Consider the following 10,961-nt stretch of genomic DNA (forward strand, 5'->3'; position numbering starts at 1 on the left):
GGTACCTTTGGTCAAGGTACGGTGGGAGCACCGAAGAGGGTCCGAGTGGACGTGGGAGCTAGAGGTAGAAATGTGGGAGCACTATCCAGGGTTGTTCACTACAGCAGACTTCGAGGATGAAGTCTAGTTCAAGTGGGGGAGAATAGTAATGCCCCGACTATTAGGTGATAATTTTTTGTCTTTAATTTTCATAATTTCAAGGTCTACTCGACGAGTTTGATGCCCTGACTCGTCGAGTTAAAGTAGATTGGGCCACGTGTTTAAGTGACCTACTCGTTGAGTCCAAGATAGGACTCGATGAGTTGGATCTGGAGGATGAAACCCTAATTTCCAGGGTTTTGCACCCTATTTAAAGGATCATAAGCCTCATTTAGCCCCCTTACAGCCTCTTGAGAGTCCAGCAAACCCTAATCCATGTATGCTCCATTATTTTGTGTTTTAAGCTTTGGAAGGTGGATCTTAGTGAGAAGAGTTTGGAGAGCAAGTGGCTAGAAGCAAGGAACGTGTGGGGATCTGATATCTACCTCAGTTAGCATCTTTTGGAAGGTATCAAGTCGTTACCTTGACCTTATTTCCTTCTAGATCTCCTTTGCTTAAAGATTAGGGCTTTTCTAGCATATTATGAAGCTATTCTTTGGTGTGAGCTAAGATCTGAAGTTGTAACTTTAGATCTGAGCTCTCTTTAGTCACTCGATCTAATAAGACTTTAGAGCCTTGAATGCACATAAAGTTTGCAACTTTACATGATAAACATGCCTTGGGAAGTTGGACCTGCGATATGGAACCTTAAAATGGCTTAATAAGCATCTGAATGGATAATGGACTGAAGGGACTCGGTGAGTTGCATGGTCAACTCGGCAAGTCCGATGAAGATTGTCGTGCATGGACTCAGCGAGTCAATGGGGTGACACGGTGACTCAACTGGGGTTTTCCCAACTTTTGGACACGCATTGTAACACCCGTAGATCCGGGCTAGTGAATTTAGAGGCAATAGGGGTCGAAAATGACTTTTTGACAAAAGATTATTTAAAATAATTTGAACCAAGTTGTAGTATATGTCACGAGGTTTCCATACATATAATGAACGCCGAAATCCGAGTTATAACGAAGAAGTTATGACCCGTCGAAGTTTCGCGATAGAACCGGCACAATACCAGGAAGCGTAAATAGTGAATTTACAATAGAGCGAGATTTAGCCTTAGCAATCTAAACAAAATTCTTATAATTTGTTAAACTAAGAACATCGATAAAAAGAACGCCCAAATCTGACTTCGTATGAAGAAGTTATGATTTTTCGAAGTTTCGGATTAGCAGTGTACAACCTGAAATTCGAATATTAGATCGAGTGATTTCTAACCAACACAACCTAAACGATAATTGAAGATCTCGATAAAAGTAGTGTAACGAGAAAAAGATGGAAGAAAATGGACATCGGATAAAGAGGTTATGAGGACTTAACGGACCAATCGAGTCAAAATTAGCCGACAGAGTCTAAACGAAAGTTGTAGTGTACGTTCCCACCTTCGCGTGGGTATAAAGAACGTCGAAAACGGAGCTCGTATGTGAAAGTTATGAATTTTTAAATTTGGAAAGTGAATTTACGAAGCTAATGCATGGACTGATGACGTGGCTTAATCCTGACCGTCGCTTGTGGCCCACGGTCCTCGCTTCAGATGATGACGCATCACCCTCGCTATTACGCCCCGTGTACGAAGAAGTTACACCTCACGTAACTTCGATCTGATCCTTCCGAGATAAGTACGAGATAGCTGGCTTCAGCTGGCATCCATACCGGAGGAGTACGCCCAGCGTACCCTCGGTATGCCCAGCGTAAATCCAAGGCTTCGCGCCTATAAATAGCTGCGAGGGCAGCCTTCATTTTCCACACCATTCTCCTTCTCTCTCTAAAATACTTTCTCTCTCTATCTCCCCAACCATCCCTAAGCCCTAGATAAAACCCCTAGCTCCCGAGGGAAGCCCCGAGGCTCCCGGAGTTCCGAGAAACAGAGCCTTTCGGTTTCGAAACGCTGCTCCAATTAAGTTCCGGTTTTCGATAAAATTCGCTGTAAGTGTGTTACGCTTATGCAATTTTTAATATAGCTTTCAAATAATTATTGGAATGTTATTAGGTCCTTAAAATAATTATTTGGGCTATTATTATGAATTATATTGAGTGTTATTTAACACTTATATGATAATAATAATAGTCAGACTATTAATTTGTCGCGGTTATCGTTAGATTAAACCCTAGTGGTGTTGATACTAAGTTTTATCGAAGGAAATTGTTTTGAGAGTATCGAAGCGTTGTTCTAGTGCTAAGTCACCACCTTTCAGGTGAGTGCATAGTCCCTTTCATCTTACACATAGATATGAAGTAGTTTATATAAACTACATGCTATGTGTGCATATTATCTGAATACTTGTTGTCTATGTTGTATGAACGTTTTATACATGTTTTAAATGATTTAAACTGTATACGTATTTTATATATACGAATATGTTAGGTATGAAATGGGTAGATGAATGATGAGAGATATAAGATGATGTGAGTAAACATTGGAAGCTACAGACTTAGTGCCTAATAAACATCGGCAGCTATGGACATAGTGCCTATTGGAAAAACACTGGTAGCTATGGACTTAGTACCTGTTAGAAACTGGTAGCTATGGACTTAGTACCTGTTAGGAATTGGTAGTTATGGACGTAGTACCTATTAGATAAACACTGGTAGCTATTGATTTAGTAGCCGATGAATAGACTATAGCAGCTATGGAATTAGTGCTTTATGAACGAACATTGGCAGCTATGGATTTAGTGCCAGTTCTATAACCCTGGAAGTAAGGGACATCGGAATAAACGAATGCAGGATAGATGAGTCTTAGGATAAATCCTTAAGAGAAAAGAAGATCATGGGGATGGGTAATTGGGTTGATTGTTTGATGTTTAAACATAATAATTATATTATTGTGGGTTGAAAACCCTATGTACTCACCAGGTTTCCCAACCTGACCCACTCAGTTTATTTATATCACAGGTGTTGATATGAAGTCACATTACACTGAGAGATTTAAAGACATGTAGATCACTAGTGTAAATAAATGTAAGTTCTGTTTATGCTTATGTTTCTGTATTAACGATGACATCCCAAACGCTTTGAAATGAATAAAATACGTTTCTTCAAAAATGTTTTAATAACGTATTTATCGTGTTTTTCTGGGAACAAATTCCGCAACATTTTTATTAAAAGAAGAACTCTGATTTTTATAAAGCATAAACAAAATCGGTCTTTTCTGGCCGTGAAAATGGGGATGTCACAGTTGGTATCAGAGCATTAGTTTAAGCGAACTAGGAATTTGTAGGATTTCTAGACTTAAACTTAGAATGCTAAGAAATGATTGTGAGGTGTGAGCACTAGCTTATTTTAGGAATTATGCCTAAAATGCTTTTATGTGCTAAATGCTTTGTGCCTGATATGTTGTTAATTGTTCGGATCTATGGTCTGTTGTCGACCGGATCTGGAAACCTTATGTGTTTAGGATTCTAAACGTACGAATACGATATTAGAACTAACATATAAACGTTTCGGAGTGATAACGATGATTTAAACATCGATCCTAAATAAAGATCTAGATTCACCTTATTCAGTGTATAGATCAAGATGGCAAGGACCCGTAGCGGAAACGTGAATGCAAATTAGAATAGGAACCAACCCCCAGTGGTTCAGCAAATACCTGATGTAGAAGAAGTTGCACCTGAGCCAGACACCATGGCTGGAGTTCAAGCCATGATTCGGGCTATGCTAGCTGAACAAAGGGAAGAAATGAGGCGGATTTCGAATAGGGACGAACCTAATATGCCCACTGAGCAACCCGAACTGATTCCCGAGCAATCGGAGGAAGGGAACTACAACCGCCAAGTGAGTTAAGTAGGGACTCAAAGTGAACAAAGGGATGGCCCGGAGAGGAGAAACGACAAGGATGGGCGAATGTACAAGAATTTCTTGGGTGCGAAACCATCGAGTCTCTCAGGAAGGCCGAAGCTGGTTGATATTATGGATTGGATCTCTGAGATGGAGATGGTGTTTGAGAGTTGCAACTGTAGCGAGAAACAGAAGACTGTCTTTGCAGTAAGACAACTGAAAACAGGAGTCTTGAGCTGGTGGAAGCTACTGGCAGATACGATGCCACGAGGAAAAGCCATAAGGATGTCATGGGAAGAGTTTTTGGAACAATTGAAAATGCAGTATGCTCGGAGATAGACCTGATAGACCAAAACAACGAGTTTCAGAACCTGAAGAAAGGGAAGATGAGTGTTGATGAGTATGTCACCACCTTCACCGAGAGGATGAAGCTATTCCCCTACTTGGTGCCTACTAAACCCTCCAAGATTAATAGGTTTGCTAACGGATTGCCCACTGACTTTGGACCAATGGTCAAAATGGCAACTACCTTGAAAACAACTGTTAGGGCAGCTAAGAACGTAGAGACCCAGATAAGAGAAAAGGCCCTAGAAAAAGATAAGGCAAGAGAGAAGCGGAAGTTTGAAGGATCTTCAAGGTCCAACAAGGAGAGAAAATTCTTAAAGCTTGGAGGAGGAGATGGAGGTGAAGCGAGATGGTGTGATAAATACAAGAAGAAGCATTGTGGGAAGTGCAACGCAGAAGTGACTTGTTACAAGTGTGGAAGGACTGGTCACTATTCCAAGGATTGCACACATAATGATAAAGTATACTACGAATGTGGAGGCAAGGGGCACATGTCCAGAGACTGCTCGAGGAAAACTAAAGCAGTAAGACCAGAAACGCCACCGAGGCCAAGGGCATTTCACATGATCCTCGACTAAGCAGAAAACCATGCGAGGAATCAAGGATGAGGACTTCATATCCGAAGATTGAGTTATGCAGTAGCCATAGTATCGTATGATGTAGCCTATTAGAGTCATAGTCCAGGGTGAACTTGAACACCTATGTAATAGTTTCAAGAAATAATAAAATCTTCGTTTTGTTATCTGGTGTGTTAAACTGTTATGTGATTTTCTTGAATGGTGACTTGGAAAACTGCGAGACAATACTTGGGACAAGTATGAGTAGGTGTGAAAGGTAGTAGATGCATATACTACCGGAAGCACAGGACTCACGCTTGGATCAGGGAAAGTCACAAGGTTACCAAGAAACTAGTAATTGATTTCAATTTATTCAAGTGTGTTGTTACCATCGTTTCGGTAATGACCAAGAAAATTGTTGATATTTCGACCCAAGTGGTCATATCGAATTGATTCCGACTACGATACGTATGTTACGTGGTTCAGAGAACCAAGTTCGATGTAGCACCGACTTAAGCCAGAAAAAATTAATCAAAGCGATCAGTAGAAGTATCGAGACGGTTGCTAGAAATGCTACCTTTTAAGATGTGATTAGAACATGAAGGAAGGTATAGATTGTTCCGGAATTTGACTCTAAACGACCTGAGTCCAAGGAATGCATCACGTGATGATAGGTCATTAGGATATAACAAATCGTTCCATTGTAGTAATAAAGAGAACTTATCTTAAGTTCGTATCATCTGAGGATTGACGTTGTGACTTGAAGGTCATAATTTGGAGTCTAACATGAGATAGAGAGCGGATGCAAGATCGAGCACCGCCTGTAGTCAAGGAGTCTAAGAGTTAGATACTCGTTCGAAGAAACATCGAAGTTATGACTTAGGATGAATAGATAACAAATGGAGTCATCATGTGAGCCCTATTTTGATGATCATTCCGGGATGTAATCATCCTAAGGGGGAGATAATTGTAACGCCTGTGGATCTGGGCTAGTGAATTTAGAGACAATAGGGGTCGAAAAAGACTTTTTGAAAAAATATTATTTAGTATAAATAATTTGAACCAAGTTTTAGTATATGTCACGAGGCTTCCATACATATAAAGAACGCCGAAATCCAAGTTATAACGAAGAAGTTATGACCCGTCAAAGTTTCGCGACAGAACCGACACGATACCGGGAAGCGTAAATAGTGAATTTATGATAGAGCGAGATTTAGCCTTAGCGATCTACACAAAAGTCGTAGAATATGTTAAAATAAGAACATCGATAAAAAGAACGCCGGAATCTGACTTCATATGAAGAAGTTATGATTTTTCGAAGTTTCGAATTAGTAGTGTACAACCCGAAATTCGAATATTAGATCGAGTGATTTTTAGCCAACACGACCTAAACGAGAATCGAAGATATCGTTAAAATTAGCATAACGAGAAAAAGATGGGTGAAACGGACGTCGGATGAAGAAGTTATGAGGATATAACGACCAATCTTGTCCCGACCTGTTAATAATAAAAAAATTTAAAATCAATTCAAAATTAGCCGAAGGAGTCTAAACAAAAGTTGTAGAGTACATTCCCACCTTCGCGTGGATATAAAGAACGTCGAAAACAGAGGTCGTATGTGAAAGTTACGAATTTTCAAAGTTGGAAAGTGAATTTGCGAAGCTGATGCATGGACTGATGACATGGCTTAATCCTGACTGTCGCTTGCGGCCCACGGTCCTCGCTTCAGATGATGATGATGCGTCACCCTTGCTATTACGCCCGCATATGAAGAAGTTACACCCCACGTAACTTCGGTCTGATCCTTCCGAGATAAGTGCGAGACAGCTGGCTTCGGCTGGCATCCATACCCGAGGACTACGCCTAGCTTACCCTCGGTACGCCCAACGTAAATCCAAGGCTTCGCGCCTATAAATAGCTGCGAGGGCAACCTTCATTTTCGACACCATTCTCCTTCTCTCTCTAGCTCCCCAACCATCCCTAAGCCCTAGATAAACCCCCTAGCTCTCGAGGGAAGCCCTGAGGCTCCCGGAGTCCCGAGAAATAGAGCCTTACGGTTTCGAAACGTTGCTCCAATTAAGTTCCGATTTTCGATAAAATTCGCTGTAAGTGTGCTACGCTTACGTAATTTTTAATATAGCTTTCAAATAATTATACGAATGTTATTAGGTCCTTAAAATAAATATTTGGGCTATTATTATGAATTATATTGAGTGTTATTTAACACTTATATGATAATAATAATAGTCAGACTATTAATTTGTCGCGGCTATCGTTAGACTAAACCCTAGTGGTGTTGATACTAGGTTTTATCGAAGGAAATTTTTTTGAGAGAATCGAAGCGCTATTCGAGTGCTAAGTCACCACCTTTCAGGTGAGTGTATAGTCCCTTTCATCTTACACATTGATATGAAGTATTTTATATAAACTACGTGTTATGTGTGCATATTATCTTAATACTTGATGTCTATGTTGTATGAACGTTTTATACATGTTTTAAATGATTTAAATTGTATACGTATTTTATATATACGAATATGTTGGGTATGAAATGGGTAGATGAATGATGAGAGATAAAAGATGATGTGAGTAAACATTGGAAGCTATAGACTTAGTGCCTAATAAACATCGGCAGCTATGGACATAGTGCCTATTGGAAAAACATTGGTAGCTATGGACTTAGTACCTGTTAGAAACTGGTAGCTATGGACTTAGTACCTGTTAGGAATTGGTAGTTATGGACGTAGTACCTATTAGATAAACACTGGTAGCTATTGATTTAGTAGCCGATGAATAGACTATAGCAGCTATGGAATTAGTGCTTTATGAACGAACATTGGCAGCTATGGATTTAGTGCCAGTTCTATAACCCTGGAAGTAAGGGACATCGGAATAAACGAATGCAGGATAGATGAGTCTTAGGATAAATCCTTAAGAGAAAAGAAGATCATGGGGATGGGTAATTGGGTTGATTGTTTGATGTTTAAACATAATAATTATATTATTGTGGGTTGAAAACCCTATGTACTCACCAGGTTTCCCAACCTGACCCACTCAGTTTATTTATATCACAGGTGTTGATATGAAGTCACATTACACTGAGAGATTTAAAGACATGTAGATCACTAGTGTAAATAAATGTAAGTTCTGTTTATGCTTATGTTTCTGTATTAACGATGACATCCCAAACGCTTTGAAATGAATAAAATACGTTTCTTCAAAAATGTTTTAATAACGTATTTATCGTGTTTTTCTGGGAACAAATTCCGCAACATTTTTATTAAAAGAAGAACTCTGATTTTTATAAAGCATAAACAAAATCGGTCTTTTCTGGCCGTGAAAATGGGGATGTCACACGCATGGACTCGGTGAGTTACAGGGAAAACTCAATACAGAAACATAAGCATAAACAAAACTTACATTTGTTCACACTAGTGATCTATATCTCTTCAATCTCTCGGTGTAATGTGACTTCATATCAACACCTGTGTTATAGATAAACTGAGTGGGTCAGATTGGAAAACTTGGTGACTACATAGGGTTTTCAACCCACAATAATATAATTATTATGTTTAAACAATCAAACAATCAACCCAATTACCCATCCCCATTATCTTGTTTACTCTTAAGGATCTATCCTAAAAGTCATCTATCCTACATTTGTTTATTCTGAAGTCCCTTGATTCCAAGGTTATAGGACTGGCACTAAATCCATAGTTGCCAATGCTCGTTCGTAAAGCACTAATTTCATAGCTACTATAGTTTAATCATCGGGTACTAAATCCATAGCTACGAGTGTTTATCTAATAGGTACTAAGTCCATAGCTACCAATTCCTAACAGGTACTAAGTCCATAGCTACCAGTGTTTAACTACTAGGTACTATATCCATAGCTACAAATTCCTAACAGGTACTAAATCCATTGCTACCAATGTTTATCTAATGGGTACTAAGTCCATAGCTACCAATTCCTAGCAGGCACTAAGTCCATAGCTACCATTGCTTGTCCAATAGGCACTAAGTCCATAGCTACTGATATTATTTATTAGGCACTAAGTCTATAGCTACCAATGTTTACTCACATCATCTTTTATCTCTCATCATTCATCTACCCATCTCATACCCAACATATTCGTATATATAAAATACGTATACGGTTTAAATCATTTAAAACATGTATAAAACGTTCATCCAGCATAGACAGCAAGTATTCAGATAATATGCACACATAGCACGTAGTTTATATAAAATACTTCATATATATGTGTAAGAGGAAAGTAACTATGCACTCACCTGAAAGCTGGTGACTCAGTACTCGGATAGCGCTTCGATACTCTCAACACAATTTTCCTTCGATAAAATCTAGTATCAATACCACTAGGGTTTAGTCTAACGAGAACCACGACAAATTAATAGTCTGACTATTATTAGTATGATATAAGCGTTAAATAACACTCAATATAACTCATAATAATAGCCCAAATAAGTATTTTAGGGACCTAATAACATTACTATAATTTTTTGAAAACTATATTAAAAATTTTGTAAGCGTAGCTCACTTACAGCGGATTTTAAAGAAAACCGTGCTTTGCTTGGAGCAGCATTTCCGAAACAGAAAGACCCTTTTTCTCGGGACTCCGGGAGCCTCGGGGCTTCCTTCGGGTGCTAAGGGGTTTACCTAGGCTTAGGGGAGGGTTTGGAACCCTAGAGAGAGAAAGAAACTAAAGAGAGAGAGGATTTTGGTGCATGGAACTCGTCAGCCTTTGCTGCCTTTTATAGGCTAAAGTTCGGACATTACGATGGGCGTTCAACATGCTTACACTGGGCGTTCTTTGGATAGGACTGCCAGGTGGTGGCCTCCGGGTGGTGCGACGTGGCGAAGTCTCGGACCGCACTAGAGCGAGGTACGCTCGGCGTACTTCGTTTCGGATGCGGGGCGTAATGCGAAGGGGCTATGTGGCATCATACAGTGCGAGGCTTGCTTCAGCGATGGATGACCGTGATGCCGCCACGTCATCGATCTTGCTCCAGCTTCGTAATTTTTCCTTCTGACTTCTAAAAATCTTTACTCTCGCATAAGAGCTCTATTTTTGACGTTCCTTATATCCACGCGAAGGCGGGAACATACTCTACAACTTTCGTTTAGACTCTGTCGGCTAATTTTCAATTTATTTTAGAAGTTACATTATTAACAGGCCGGGACAGGATTGGTCCGTTAAATTCTCATAACTTCTTCATCCGACATCCGTTTCCGCCCATATTTTTCTCGTTACACTACTCTTAACGAGATCTTCGATTCTCATTTAGGTTGTGTCAACTAAAAACCGCTCGATTTAATATTCAAATTTCAGGTTGTACACTACTAAGCCGAAACTTCGAAAAATCATAACTTCCTCATACGAAGTCAGATTTGGGCGTTCTTTTTATGGACGTTCTCGGTTTAACGTATTCTACGACTTTCGTTTAGATCAATAAGGCTAAATCTCACTCTATCATAAATTTACTGTTTATGCTTCCCGGTGTCGTGCCGGTTCCGTCGCGAAACTTCGACGGGTCATAACTTCTTTGTTATAACTCGGATTTTGGCGTTCTTCATATGTACGGAAACCTTGTAACATATATTAAAACTTGGTTAAGATTATTTATTCTAAATAATCTTTTGTCAAAAAGTCATTTTCGACCCATATTATCTCTAAACTAACTAGCCCGGATGTATGGGCGTTACAATCATCTCCCCCTTAGGATGATTACGTCCTGGAATCATCAACGAAACAGGGCTCGTACAGTGAATCCATACGTCATCTCTTCATCCTAGGTAATAATTATAACTTCTATATTCATTCAAGTCTATCTGTTAGACTTATTGACTGTAAGCAGTACTCGATCGTGCACCTGCTCTCTATCTCAGGTTAGACTCCAAACTATGACCTACCATCATGTGATGCACATTTAGACTCGGGTCTCTTAGAGTTAAATTCCAAAACAGACTATGCCTTCCTTCATGTTCTAATGTGATTAATCAAATTTTAAAAGGTAGCATTCCTAGCTACAAGAAACTATCGCGATACCTCTACCGATCGCTTTGATTATATTTTATTTAAATCTTCCAGCTTAAGTCAGATGCTACGTTGAACTTGGTT

Source organism: Lactuca saligna, chromosome 7, assembly GCF_052625555.1.
Source record: "Lactuca saligna cultivar CGN05327 chromosome 7, ASM5262555v1, whole genome shotgun sequence".
Classification (NCBI taxonomy): Eukaryota; Viridiplantae; Streptophyta; class Magnoliopsida; order Asterales; family Asteraceae; genus Lactuca; species Lactuca saligna.